Source organism: Triticum dicoccoides, chromosome 7A (genome assembly GCF_002162155.2).
Source record: "Triticum dicoccoides isolate Atlit2015 ecotype Zavitan chromosome 7A, WEW_v2.0, whole genome shotgun sequence".
Classification (NCBI taxonomy): domain Eukaryota; kingdom Viridiplantae; phylum Streptophyta; class Magnoliopsida; order Poales; family Poaceae; genus Triticum; species Triticum dicoccoides.
In genome coordinates, this window is record NC_041392.1 from 745,870,502 (window position 1) to 745,886,749 (window position 16,248).

Genomic DNA, 16,248 nt, shown 5'->3' on the forward strand with positions numbered 1-16,248 from the left:
GTGAGCATATACTCAAAATGTCTGGGTATAATAATCACTTGATTCAATTGGGAGTTAATCTTCCGGATGATTGCGTCATTGACAGAATTCTCCAATCACTACCACCAAGCTACAAGAGCTTCGTGATGAACTATAATATGCAAGGGATGAACAAGACTATTCCCGAGCTCTTCGCAATGCTGAAAGCTGCGGAGGTAGAAATCAAGAAGGAGCATCAAGTGTTGATGGTTAACAAGACCACTAGTTTCAAGAAAAAGGGCAAAGGGAAGAAAAAGGGGAACTTCAAGAAGAACGGCAAGCAAGTTGCTGCTCAAGAGAAGAAACCCAAGTCTGGACCTAAGCCTGAAACTGAGTGCTTCTACTGCAAGCAGACTGGTCACTGGAAGCGGAACTGCCCCAAGTATTTGGCGGATAAGAAGGATGGCAAGGTGAACAAAGGTATATGTGATATACATGTTATTATGTGTACCTTACTAATGCTCGCAGTAGCACCTGGGTATTCGATACTGGTTCTGTTGCTAATATTTGCAACTCGAAACAGGGGCTACGGATTAAGCGAAGATTGGCTAAGGACGAGGTGACGATGCGCGTGGGAAACGGTTCCAAAGTCGATGTGATCGCAATCGGCACGCTACCTCTACATCTACCTTCAGGATTAATATTAGACCTAAGTAATTGTTATTTGGTGCCAGCGTTGAGCATGAACATTATATCTGGATCTTGTTTAATGCGAGACGGTTATTCATTTAAATCAGAGAATAATGGTTGTTCTATTTATATGAGTAATATCTTTTATGGTCATGCACCCTTGAAGAGTGGTCTATTCTTATTAAATCTCGATAGTAGTAATACACATATTCATAATGTTGAAACCAAAAGATGCAGAGTTGATAATGAAAGTGCAACTTATTTGTGGCACTGTCGTTTAGGTCATATCGGTATAAAGCGCATGAAGAAACTCCATACTGATGGACTTTTGGAACCACTTGATTATGAATCACTTGGTACTTGCGAACCGTGCCTCATGGGCAAGATGACTAAAACACCGTTCTCCGGTACTATGGAGAGAGCAACAGATTTGTTGGAAATCATACATACCGATGTATGTGGTCCGATGAATATTGAGGCTCGAGGCGGATATCGTTATTTTCTCACCTTCACAGATGATTTGAGCAGATATGGAAATATCTACTTAATGAAGCATAAGTCTGAAACATTTGAAAAGTTCAAAGAATTTCAGAGTGAAGTTGAAAATCATCGTAACAAGAAAATAAAATTTCTACGATCTGATCGTGGAGGAGAATATTTGAGTTACGAGTTTGGTGTACATTTGAAAAAATGTGGAATAGTTTCGCAACTCACGCCACCCGGAACACCACAGCGTAATGGTGTGTCCGAACGTCGTAATCGTACTTTACTAGATATGGTGCGATCTATGATGTCTCTTACTGATTTACCGCTATCATTTTGGGGATATGCTTTAGAGACGGCCGCATTCACGTTAAATAGGGCACCATCAAAATCCGTTGAGACGACGCCTTATGAACTGTGGTTTGGCAAGAAACCAAAGTTGTCGTTTCTTAAAGTTTGGGGCTGCGATGCTTATGTGAAAAAGCTTCAACCTGATAAGCTCGAACCCAAATCGGAGAAATGTGTCTTCATAGGATACCCAAAGGAAACTGTTGGGTACACCTTCTATCACAGATCCGAAGGCAAAACATTCGTTGCTAAGAATGGATCATTTCTAGAGAAGGAGTTTCTCTCGAAAGAAGTGAGTGGGAGGAAAGTAGAACTTGACGAGGTAACTGTACCTGCTCCCTTACTGGAAAATAGTTCATCACAGAAAACTGTTTCAGTGACACCTACACCAGTTAGTGAGGAAGCAGCAAATGAAGGAGTCTGGATGAAGGAGTTCATATCCGATCTAGGTGTCATACCTAGTGCATCGGGTCCAATGAAAATCTTTTGTGACAATACTGGTGCAATTGCCTTGGCAAAGGAATCCAGATTTCACAAAAGGACCAAACACATCAAGAGACGCTTCAACTCCATCCGGGATCTAGTCCAGGTGGGAGACATAGAGATTTGCAAGATACATACGGATCTGAATGTTGCAGACCCGTTGACTAAGCCTCTTCCACGAGCAAAACATGATCAGCACCAAAGCTCCATGGGTGTTAGATTCATTACAGTGTAATCTAGATTATTGACTCTAGTGCAAGTGGGAGACTGAAGGAAATATGCCCTAGAGGCAATAATAAAGTTATTATTTATTTCCTTATAATCATGATAAATGTTTATTATTCATGCTAGAATTGTATTTACCGGAAACATAATACATGTGTGAATACATAGACAAACAGTGTGTCACTAGTATGCCTCTACTTGGCTAGCTCGTTAATCAAAGATGGTTATGTTTCCTAACCATGAACAATGAGTTGTTATTTGATTAACGAGGTCACATCATTAGTAGAATGATCTGATTGACATGACCCATTCCATTAGCTTAGCACCCGATCGTTTAGTATGTTGCTATTGCTTTCTTCATGACTTATACATGTTCCTATGACTATGAGATTATGCAACTCCCGTTTATCGGAGGAACACTTTGGGTACTACCAAACGTCACAACGTAACTGGGTGATTATAAAGGAGTACTACAGGTGTCTCCAATGGTCGATGTTGGGTTTGCGTATTTCGAGATTAGGATTTGTCACTCCGATTGTCGGAGAGGTATCTCTGGGCCCTCTCGGTAATACACATCACATAAGCCTTGCAAGCATTACAACTAATATGTTAGTTGTGAGATGATGTATTACGGAACGAGTAAAGAGACTTGCCGGTAACGAGATTGAACTAGGTATTGGATACCGACGATCGAATCTCGGGCAAGTAACATACCGATGACAAAGGGAACAACGTATGTTGTTATGCGGTCTGACCGATAAAGATCTTCGTAGAATATGTAGGAGCCAATATGGGCATCCAGGTCCCGCTATTGGTTATTGACCGGAGACGTGTCTCGGTCATGTCTACATTGTTCTCGAACCCATAGGGTCCGCACGCTTAAGGTTACGATGACAGTTATATTATGAGTTTATGCATTTTGATGTACCGAAGGTTGTTCGGAGTCCCGGATGTGATCACGGACATGACGAGGAGTCTCGAAATGGTCGAGACGTAAAGATTGATATATTGGAAGCCTATATTTGGATATCGGAAGTGTTCCGGGTAAAATCGGGATTTTACCGGAATACCGAGAGGGTTACCGGAACCCCCCGGGAGCTTTTTGGGCCATAGTGGGCCTTAGTGGAAAAGAGAAGGGGCTGCCCTAGATGGGCTGCGCGCCACCCCCTTCCCCTAGTCCTATTAGGACTAGGAGAGGTGGCCGGCCCCCTCCTCCTCTTTTCCCCTCCGAGGAATCCTAATTGGACTAGGATTGGAGGGGGAATCCTACTCCCAGAGGGAGTAGGACTCTCCTGCGCCTCCCCCCTTTGGCCGGCCAGCCTCCCCTCCTCTCCTCCTTTATATACGGAGGCAGGGGAACCTCTAAACACACAAGTTGACACAAGTTGATCCACGTGATTGATTCCTTAGCCGTGTGCGGTGCCCCCTGCCACCATATTCCTCGATAATACTGTAGCGGAGTTTAGGCGAAGCCCTGCTGCTGTAGTTCATCAAGATCGTCACCACGCCGTCGTGCTGACGGAACTCTTCCCCGACACTTTGCTGGATCGGAGTCCGGGGATCGTCATCGAGCTGAACGTGTGCTCGAACTCGGAGGTGCCGTAGTTTCGGTGCTTGATCGGTTGGATCGTGAAGACGTACGACTACTTCCTCTACGTCGTGTCATCGCTTCCGCAGTCGGTCTGCGTAGGGTACGTAGACAATACTCTCCCCCTCGTTGCTATGCATCACATGATCCTGTGTGCACGTAGGAAATTTTTTGAAATTACTACGAAACCCTACAATTATTGACTCTAGTGCAAGTGGGAGATTGTTGGAAATATGCCCTAGAGGCAATAATAAATAAGTTATTATTATATTTCTTTGTTCATGATAATAGTCTTTTATTCATGCTCTAACTGTATTATCCGGAAATCGTAATACACGTGTGAATACATAGACCACAATATGTCCCTAGTGAGCCTCTAGTTGACTAGCTCGTTGTGATCAACAGATAGTCATGGTTTCCTGGCTATGGACATTGGATGTCGTTGATAACGGGATCACATCATTAGGAGAATGATGTGATGGACAAGACCCAATCCTAAGACTAGCACAAAGATCGTGTAGTTCGTTTGCTAGAGCTTTGCCAATGTCAAGTATCTCTTCCTTTGACCATGAGAGCGTGTAACTCCTGGATACCGTAGGAGTGCTTTGGGTGTATCAAACGTCACAACGTAACTGGGTGACTATAAAGGTGCACTACAGGTATCTCCGAAAGTATCTATTGTTTTATGCGGATCGAGACTGGGATTTGTCACTCCGTGTAAACGGAGAGGTTTCTCTGGGCCCACTCGGTAGGACATCATCATAATGTGCACAATGTGACCAAGGGGTTGATCACGGGATGATGTGTTACGGAACGAGTAAAGAGACTTGCCGGTAACGAGATTGAACAAGGTATCGGTATACCGACGATCGAATCTCGGGCAAGTAAAATACCGCTAGACAAAGGGAATTGTATACGGGATCGATTGAGTCCTTGACATCGTGGTTCATCCAATGAGATCATCGTGGAACATGTGGGAGCCAACATGGGTATCCAGATCCCGCTGTTGGTTATTGACCGGAGAACGTCTCGGTCATGTCTGCATGTCTCCCGAACCCGTAGGGTCTACACACTTAAGGTTCGATGACGCTAGGGTTATAAAGGAAGCTTGTATGTGGTTACCGAATGTTGTTCGGAGTCCCGGATGAGATCCCGGACGTCACGAGGAGTTCCGGAATGGTCCGGAGGTAAAGATTTATATATAGGAAGTCCTGTTTCGGCCATCGGGACAAGTTTCGGGGTCATCGGTATTGTACCGGGACCACCGAAAGGGTCCCGGGGGCCCACCGGGTGGGACCACCTGCCCCGGGGGGCCACATGGGCTGTAGGGGGTGCGCCTTGGCCTACATGGGCCAAGGGCACCAGCCCCTAGAGGCCCATGCGCCAAGATATAGGAAAAAGGGGAGAGTCCTAAAGGGGGAAGGCACCTCCGAGGTGCCTTGGGGAGGATGGACTCCTCCCCCCCTCTTAGCCGCACCCCTTTCTTGGAGGAAGGGGCAAGGCTGCGCCTCCCCCCTCTCCCCTGCCCCTATATATAGTGGAGGGGAGGGAGGGCATCCACACCTGAGCCCTTGGCGCCTCCCTCCCTCCCGTGACACCTCCTCCTCTCCCGTAGGTGCTTGGCGAAGCCCTGCAGGATTGCCACGCTCCTCCATCACCACCACGCCGTTGTGCTGCTGCTGGATGGAGTCTTCCTCAACCTCTCCCTCTCTCCTTGCTGGATCAAGGCGTGGGAGACATCGTCGAGCTGTACGTGTGTTGAACGCGGAGGTGCCGTCCGTTCGGCACTAGGATCATCGGTGATCTGAATCACGACGAGTACGACTCCATCAACCCTGTTCACTTGAACGCTTCCGCTTAGCGATCTACAAGGGTATGTAGATGCACTCTCTTTCTACTCGTTGCTGGTCTCTCCATAGATAGATCTTGGTGACACGTAGGAAAATTTTGAATTTCTGCTACGTTCCCCAACAGCTATTGCTTTCTTCATGACTTATACATGTTCCTGTGACTATGAGATTATGCAACTCCCGTTTATCGGAGGAACACTTTGTGTGCTACCAAACGTCACAACGTAACTGGGTGATTATAAAGGAGCTCTACAGGTGTCTCCAAAGGTAAATGTTGGGTTGGCGTATTTCGAGATTAGGATTTGTCACTCCGATTGTCGGAGAGGTATCTCTGGGCCCTCTTGGTGATGCACATCACATAAGCCTTGCAAGCATTACAACTAATGAGTTAGTTGCAAGATGATGTATTACGAAACGAGTAAAGAGACTTGCCGGTAACGAGATTGAACTAGATATTGAGATACCGACGATCGAATCTCGGGCAAGTAACATACCGATGACAAAGGGAACAACGTATGTTGTTTTGCGGTCTGACCGATAAAGATCTTCGTAGAATATGTAGGAGCCAATATGAGCATCCAGGTTCCGCTATTGGTTATTGACCGGAGACGTGTCTCGGTCATGTCTACATTGTTCTCGAACCCGTAGGGTCCGCACGCTTAAGGTTTCGATGACAGTTATATTATGAGTTTATGCATTTTGATGTACCGAAGTTTGTTCGGAGTCCCGGATGTGATCACGGACATGACGAGGAGTCTCGAAATGGTCGAGACATAAAGATTGATATATTGGAAGCCTATATTTGGATATCTGAAGTGTTCCGGGTGAAATCGGGATTTTACCGGAGTACCGGGAGGTTACCGGAACTCCCCGGGAGGTATATGGGCCTTAGTGGGCTTTAGTGGAAGAGAGGAGAGGTGGCCAGGGCTGGGCCGCGCTCCCCTCCCCCCTAGTTCGAATAGGACAAGGAGAGGGGGGCGGCGTCCCCCCTTCCTTCTTTCTCTCCTCTTTCCCCCTCCCGAATCCTATTCCAACTAGGAAAGGGGGGGAATCCTACTCCCGGTGGGAGTAGGACTCCTCCTGGCCGGCCGCCCCCCCCCCTTGATCCTTTATATACGGGGGCAGGGGGCACCCCTAGACACACAAGTTGATCAACGTGATCATATTCTTAGCCGTGTGCGGTGCCCCCTTCCACCATAAACCTCGATAATATTGTAGCGGTGCTTAGGCGAAGCCCTGCGACGGTAGTACATCAAGATCGTCACCACGCCGTCGTGCTGACGGAACTCTTCCCCAACACTTTGCTGGATCGGAGTCCGGGGATCGTCATCAAGCTGAACGTGTGCTAGAACTCGGAGGTGCCGTAGTTTCCGTGCTTGATCGGTCGGGCCGTGAAGACGTACGACTACATCAACCGCGTTGTGCTAATGCTTCCGCTGTCGGTCTACAATGGTACGTAGATCACACTCTTCCCTCGTTGCTATGCATCATCATGATCTTGCGTGTGCGTAGGAATTTTTTTTGAAATTACTACGTTCCCCAACAGTGGCATCCGAGCCTAGGTTTTATGTGTTGATGTTATATGCACGAGTAGAACACACGTGAGTTGTGGGCGATATAAGTCATACTGCTTACCAGCATGTCATACTTTGGTTCGGCGGTATTGTTGGACGAAGCGGCCCGGACCAACATTACGCGTACGCTTACGCGAGACCGGTTCTCCCGACGTGCTTTGCACAAAGGTGGCTAGCGGGTGACAGTTTCTCCAACTTTAGTTGAACCGAGTGTGGCTACGCCCGGTCCTTGCGAAGGTTAAAACTGCACCAACTTGACAAACTATCATTGTGGTTTTGATGCGTAGGTAAGATTGGTTCTTGCTTAAGCCCGTAGCAGCCACGTAAAACTTGCAACAACAAAGTAAAGGACGTCTAACTTGTTTTTGCAGGGCATGTTGTGATGTGATATGGTCAAGACATGATGCTAAATTTTATTGTATGAGATGATCATGTTTTGTAACCGAGTTATCGGCAACTGGCAGGAGCCATATGGTTGTCGCTTTATTGTATGCAATGCAATCGCGTTGTAATGCTTTACTTTATCACTAAGCGGTAGCGATAGTCGTGGAAGCATAAGATTGGAGAGACGACAAGGATGCTACGATGGAGATCAAGGTGTCGCGCGGGTGACGATGGTGATCACGACGGTGCTTCGAGGATGGAGATCACAAGCACAAAATGATGATGGCCATATCATATCACTTATATTGATTGCATGTGATGTTTATCTTTTTATGCATCTTATCTTGCTTTGATTGACGGTAGCATTATAAGATGATCTCTCACTAATTATCAAGAAGTGTTCTCCCTGAGTATGCACCGTTGCGAAAGTTCTTCGTGCTGAGACACCACGTGATGATCGGGTGTGATAGGCTCTACGTTCAAATACAACGGGTGCAAAACAGTTGCACACGCGGAATACTCAGGTTATACTTGACGAGCCAAGCATATACAGATATGGCCTCGGAACACGGAGACCGAAAGGTCGAGCGTGAATCATATAGTAGATATGATCAACATAGTGATGTTCACCAATGAAACTGCTCCATCTCACGTGATGATCGGACATGGTTTAGTTGATTTGGATCACGTGATCACTTAGAGGATTAGAGAGATGTCTATCTAAGTGGGAGTTCTTAAGTAATATGATTAATTGAACTTAAATTTATCATGAACTTAGTCCTGGTAGTATTTTGTAAATTATGTTGTAGATCAATAGCTCGCGTTGTTGCTTCCCTGTGTTTATTTTGATATGTTCCTAGAGAAAATTGTGTGATCCACGTGATCATATTCTTAGCCGTGTGCGGTGCCCCCTTCCACCATAAACCTCGATAATATTGTAGCGGTGCTTAGGCGAAGCCCTGCGACGGTAGTACATCAAGATCGTCACCATGCCGTCGTGCTGACGGAACTCTTCCCCGACACTTTGCTGGATCGGAGTCCGGGGATCGTCATCGAGCTGAACGTGTGCTAGAACTCGGAGGTGCCGTAGTTTCGGTGCTTGATCGGTCGGGCCGTGAAGACGTACGACTACATCACCCGCGTTGTGCTAACGCTTCCGCTGTCGGTCTACAATGGTACGTAGATCACACTCTTCCCTCGTTGCTATGCATCATCATGATCTTGCGTGTGCGTAGGATTTTTTTTTTGAAATTACTACGTTCCCCAACAATAGTGTGCTCTTGTGCCCCCTTTAATCATGTCTCATCTCAATATCTATCTGTTGTACTATGTACCTTTTATTCATATGGTATGATTTCAGTCCTATGATTGTTTGAAATAATCAAAATACATAAATAATTGAATGTCAGTTACCATGTCGACCCTTGCTCTTCATTTACTCCACGCACGTTGTTGGCTTGTTGCTGTTGATCTGTGTTCTTCAATTAGTTCTTCTATGTTCTTCCCTCAATTCTTCCTCCATCAAGTATATAATTTTTATTATTGATGATGTTTTTCCACTCCCAACTCAAGACATGTGCTCTGAATTGACGAGTTGGAACTTTTTGCTGGGTTGGGTTCTCCATTGCATCTCCAATGGTTAAAGTTCAGGTTAGTATCCGTCATAGTTCTTATAGTGATGGCATATGGAATCACTCCTTCTGTTTATGATGCTATTAAACAACAAACTGACATATACTCCCAAAGCCTCTAACTATTGATTTTCATTTATATGACATGCATAGTGAATTTCAGCCATGCTTACTGAATTTGAAGAAATTTTGAAGCAGGTATTTGTGCAAGTGCGTTTATGAAGTCGCTGTCAAGAGGCGTATATGACGTAGCAATGTCAAAGCAAGTCGAGTACAATATGGTCTATATCAATACCCATCCCGACCATGAACCAATATTCTCTCAAATGCTTGGTAATTAGGTTGAATGGCGGAGTACTTGAAAAACAAACACTGATTTGGTTCAAGATTTTTATTTGACCATGCATTGTTGTGACAATAGGGATTTCCTTTCCTCTAAACATTTGTGGTGCATCAAGACAGTCTTAAAATACAGGGGTTGTATATGTACACATAGCACTTAGCATTTTAAGATGATTGTGAAGCTTAAGGAAGATAAACATCTCGATACCATATCTAAGCACTTTGTGCTCTTCACAAGGGTAAAATTTCACCTCGGGCAACTTCTTGGGATAAAAAAAGTTGCCTGAAGCCATGTACAACAGTACCAAAAACGTGGTGTTTTTCAACCAGTTTTGCAAACAGTATGGATTTCTCCCTACTGCAGTACTGCATGGCCTAAGACATGGTCTACTGCAAGCACTCTCGTTAGGATGTACTCCCTCTGTTCCTAAATATAAGTATTTGTAGGGATTCCACTATGAACCACATACGGATGTATATAGATGCATTTTAGAGTGTAGATTCACTCATTTTGCTCCGTATGTGATCTATAATGGAATCTCTTTAAAGACTTATATTTAGGAACGGAGGGAGTACTGCACAACATCCTTCAGCATGATGCTCGGGAAGATTTCTCTATATTTCATTTCAGTTGTATGATTCATTCTTGCACCAAGCAATTACATTGTCCTTGTATCCTCTCATTCCAAAAAATGTACATACAGGTGATGTCCGTGCTGGCGGTGGTCGATTGGTATCTTGGAGCTTGGTATGGGATTTTTTAGATCGGCAGCTCACCGCTGCTCTCCCCTTTGTCCCCATGACTCCCTGTGATGTGTTGCCTATGTCCATCCGTCCCAGAACTCCTAATCAACCTGATTTCATCTAATGGACATCTAAGTTGAAACTTGGAGAGCATCTAATATCCTCATGTTCACTTCTTTCTCCTTTTCGTTTTGTCTCACTCTGTCATTTAAGTACAGATTCAGTTCCGATGTCTCAAGACAGATCCAAGTTCACGGTGATTCATTTTTCTCAAGTGCGCACGACAAAACCGACAATAATTTGGTGGAGGGTGCCAACATCTAGTTCAATATAGATGCCTCTTTATATGAAGATCATTGATGCGGTTCTAATGGAGGAATCATCCAAGACAGTAAATGTTTTTCTATAGGTATCTTCAAGTATGAAACTGTATTATGTCCGGGATGCTCATATGGCAGAATCTCATGATTTAAGGCATGGCCTACTGCAAGTACTCCCGTTGAGATGTAACCGCCTTGCTGTTGAACTTGACATGGAGGTAGTCATGACTATGGAGGAGGATTAGAAACATGGCTCGGCAGCGGTGGCGGTGTATCTCAACCACTGTCCCCGTGAAGATAACACAGTTGCTATGAGCTTGCTGAATTGGCGACGAGCATATGCGTGCCTTGCATTGTATCTCTTCTAGCTGAAAATGTAGCTGTTATATCTGCTTAGTAAAGATAATTTGCTATTAAAATAATCCTAATTCATTCCCATTGAGTTCGTATTTCTTATTTGTGGTACTAATCTATGGAAGAATAAGTAGTCCCGAATGGATTCTACGCGTTTCATTCATCACTTTACACATATGGTAATAGATTCTGAGTGTTCCAAGAAGGGACAATTAGTTGACTTTAGTTAAGTACCTAGGATTGGTGAGCGGTGCAAATTTAGAAAATTGTACAATGCATGGTTTACAACTTTTGCTAACTGTGCATCTGCAGTCTTAGTCAGAGATCATGAACGCTTGCTGAATTAAGGAAATGCTCTTGTAGATTTATTTTTTTTGTTTTGAATCATATTTCAAGTATCAAGATACATATAACCTTGACAGTGATCATGGAGCCCCAAAAGGAGATTATTTAACAATCGAAACATTACAGGTCATGTAATTGGGTTATACTTTTAAGTCTCGATCTTTAAAAATTGGAAAATTAGTGAGGACATTACGTGGTAAAGCAGCTGAAATGGCCATATTTGCCCTGCTAGGTGTTTCCTCTATTACTCTTTGAAGAACTAATTACTGGTGCTATGTTTTGTTAATCCGGTAAGTTTCAGTTTATTATTGTGTTTAAAATTAGAAAATCTTAGTTTGTGTTTAATTTTCATATCTTATACAACTATATACAACAACAACAAAGCCTTTAGTCCCAAACAAGTTGGGGTAGGCTAGAGGTGAAACCCATAAGATCTCGCAACCAACTCATGGCTCTGGCACATGGATAGCAAGCTTCCACGCACCCCTGTCCATAGCTAGCTCTTTGGTGATACTCCACTCCTTCAGGTCTCTCTTAACGGACTTCTCCCATGTCAAATTCGGTCTACCTCGCCCTCTCTTGACATTCTCCGCACGCTTTAGCCGTCCGCTATGCACTGGAGCTTCTGGAGGCCTGCGCTGAATATGCCCAAACCATCTCAGACGATGTTGGACAAGCTTCTCCTCAATTGGTGCTACCCCAACTCTATCTCGTATATCATCATTCCGGACTCGATCCTTCCTCGTGTGGCCACACATCCATCTCAACATACGCATCTTCGCCACACCTAACTGTTTAAACTCTGCCTATGTTGTCTCAACATAGCCGGTCCCAAGCCCGGGTAAAGGAGGAGGGTTGTGATAGGCTTGGCGAGCCAACATAAAAACTCAGCCACTCTTATGGAGATGAAACCCAAAAGATCTTATACAACTATATATTTTACAAAAATCTAATGTTTAGAGAGATCACAAACGTGCACTGTTTAGGTTATTTGTGTTTGTACTTGTCGGATCTTCAGTTTTGGCCCATGTCGGCCGTCAGATTACCTCTGAATCCCATGTCCTCGCTTCCTTTACTACGACCGAGCACTATCCATGATGGGCCGCTACTTCAGTGACAATTTCGAAATCCTGTTGTGAAATTGGCCTAATGGGGTACAAGCCTACAACCCAGCCAAAAAAAACAGTGGTGCCTACGTGACCGTCTTCCTTGATAATGTTAATGCTCGCAACATCGCTAGAGTTAGCATCAGGACGTCATGTCTGGCTTTTGGAGCCCGGGCAATGTGAAACTCTATTATGGCTGATACATGGGGCCCCTCGCCGGGCGACCATATGGCGCCATGGCCAGTGACACCACGAGGCGGGGGCTTGGGTGGCGAACAACCAATTTTCGATTGAAATTCACTCACCATCGATTCATTGAGGTGTTAATGTAATGGCAATGAATGAACCAGCTAAACAGGGGATTATTTCGGGTCAGTTATGCGGATGTCGATTCATGTATGCAACTGCAAACAAGCTTGCTTTAACCAAATTGTGCATAGTCATCCAATTCTTTTACCGTGTATAGATTGTCTTATGTCACTGCCAACATTTATATGTAAGCTTATGTTCACCTAGAATTGCAATGCTTCCCCAAGTGAAGGTGAGTTACATACTACTAAGAGCTTAGTAGCAATCGGATTCCACTCTTTAGTTATGTATACTACCATTATCTTGAATAAATAAAGAAAATTACAAGCTATAGGAAAGCTTAATATTTCAAAATAATGCAAGCAAATGCATACAAAGTGTGTTATATCTCTAAAAACTAAGAGCCAAAATAGACAGGCGCAGCAACGCGCGTCATCAATGTTCTAGTAACACCTACACACAAACAACAAAAACTTGCAACCCAACGCATAGAGGGGTTGTCAATCCCTCGATGGTTACGAGCAAGATTAAATTGTATAGGATTTGATAGATAGATCTGATAAAAATATAAAAGAAAATTGCAACAAGGTATTTTTAGGATTTTTATATGATAAAAGATAGACCCGGGGGCCATAGTTTTCACTAGAGGTTTCTCTCAAGAAAATATCATATGATGAGTAAACAAATTACTATCGAGCAATTGATAGAAAAACAAATAATTATGGGGAGGGTCGTTTTGGCTCTTGGGAGCATATGCTCCCTAATGAATAGTAAATTCAAAATAAATAGAAAATAAAATTTAAAAATTCTGAATTTTTTCATACATGTTCATGTTAGTGTAACAAGAGTGCTTGCCAATTTTCATGCGAAGCGGGATGACAGTGATTCGTCGGTGAAAAAACAAAAATAAGTGTAACATTTGGAGGTAACATTTGTCGTTCGATTGTTTTTTTTGTACAGATCAAAATATTTAAGCTTTCCTTCTAAAAATTTGCAGGTAGCGTTTTGGTGTGACAATGATCACATCTTTTTCTTTTCAAATCTTTTTGACATTTGAAAAAAAAAACAGTTTTCATGGGCAGGAGCATATGCTCCCAAGAGCCGAATTGGATTTCCAATAATTATGACGATAAAGGCAGTGATCAAACATATAGTCATCACGTCCAAGATTAGTAGTCCGAAACGATTCTATATCTACTACTATTACTCCACACATCGACAACTATCCAACATGCATCTAGTGTATTAAGTTTATGGAAAAACAGAGTAATGCATTAGGCAAGATGATATGATGTAGACAAGATAAACTCATGTATGAATAAACACCATTTTTTATCCTTAATAGCAACGATACATACGTGTCATGTCCCTTTCTATCACTGCGATTGAGCACCGCAAGATCGAACCCATTACAAAGCACCTCTTCCCATGGCAAGATAAATCAATCTAGTTGGCCAAACCAAACCAATAAATCAAAGAAGAAATACGAGGCTATATTAACCATGCATAAAAGAGTTTAGAGAAAACTCAAATAATATTTATGGATAGATCTGATCATAAACTCACAATTCATCATATCTCAACAAACACACCGCAAAAAAAATCATTACATCAAGTAGATCTCCAAGAACAACAAGGAGAATATTGTATTGAGAAACATCGAGAGAGAAGAAGCCATCTAGCTACTAACTATGGACCCGTAGGTCTGTGGTAAACTACTCACACATCATCAGAGGGGCAATAAGGTTGATGAAAAAACCCTCCGTGATCGAATCCCCCTGCGGCAGAGTGCCAGAAAGGTCCCCAGATGGGATCTCTCGAGAACAGAGGCTTGCTACGGTGGAAAAAGTATTTCGTGGACTCCCTTGTTGGTTTTCTGATTTATGGGTATTTATAGAGGCGGGGTTAGGTCAAACAGAGCTACGTGGGCCCCACAACCCATCAGGGCGCGTTGCCCCCTGGGCGCGCCCTGATGGGTTGTGGGCCCATGCTCCCACGTCTGGTCTTCTCCTGAAGCTTCTAGTGTTTCGTATGTCCAAAAAAAAATTCAAAAAGTTTCATGGCATTTGGACTTCGTTTGATACTGATATTTCGCGAAACCAAAAACAAGCAAAAAACAACAACTGCCACAGGGCACTAAGTTAATAGGTTAGTCCAAAAATGATATAAAGTTGCTTGTAAATGTATATAAAACATCCAAGATTGATACTTTAATAGCATGTAACAATAAAAAATTATAGATACGTTGGAGACGTATCAGTCACGGAGCTATCAAATTGTGGTACAAGCACTTACACTGGTATCCGGATACCGTCTTATCTAATGTTTCCTTTGTTGCACCTCCAGTTGATTTGATTTAATCTCCGCACTTAAAATTTTCATATATAACTTGATTCCGTCCATTGAATTGACCATTTGGGATTTACAATCTTTTGCACTTATTAGTCATTAGTGAAAGAATCAAGGTGATTTTCTTGAAGATCCGGGATTATCTGCAAGTAAAGCGGAAGTATAAACTGTGGTATCCAATATCTTTTTGTCACAGGCTCGCGAAGGGTGATCAACACACAAGCAATAAATTTATCAATTTTAAAGTGGATTCACCCTCAGAAACGCTCTGGTCTAATTGATTTTTCATAAGGAGTTACCAAGAACTCGTATAAGTGCTAGTCATATAGTCCTTGAGGCATTATTCCATTTATCGGCACGAATGACGATGACAAAACATTAAAAGGCAGATTGTCCACCAGTGAATAATTCTCGAAGATTCTTGCCCCGGCTAATGAACTAGTCTTTGCCTGTGATACGTCTCAAACGTTGAAAGGAACGGTATGGTCGACTAGAGGGGGGTGAATAGGGGACTAACAATTTTTAACTTCTTTTAACAAATTAGGCTAAACAAGAAACAAGGTTGTCTAGATATGTAACTAGGTGGACAACCTATATGACAAACACACTAACAACAACAAAAGCAAACACAAGATAGAAACATAATAAAAGCTTGCATAAAGTAAAGGTCAGATGTAACTGCAAGTGGAGTCGATGGAGACGAGGATGTGTTGCCGAAGTTCCGTCCTCTGGGGGGAGGTGTGTCTCCGTTGGAGCGGTGTGAAGGCACAATGCTCCCCAATAAGCCACTAGGGCCACCGTATTCTCTTCACGCCCTCGCACAATGCAAGGGGTGCACTTGAAGGCGATGACCAAACCTTTACAAACAAGGTTGGGCTCTCTCTACAACTTAATTGGAGGCTCCTAACACCACCATGAAGCTTCACCACAATCGAATGTGGCTCCGAGGTCACCTCTTCCGTCTAGAATGCACAAACACCCAAGAGTAACAAGACCCACAATGGATTAGAGGGGATCAAAATATCTCTTGGTGAAAGTGTAGATCGAGGCCTTCTCCTCCAAACCCTAGAGAATCAACAAGTTTTGATGGTTAGGGAGGGAGATCAGTCAACTTTGATCTTTGGGCAACAATGGAGCAATGGGGGAAAAGAGGTAGGTCTTCTTG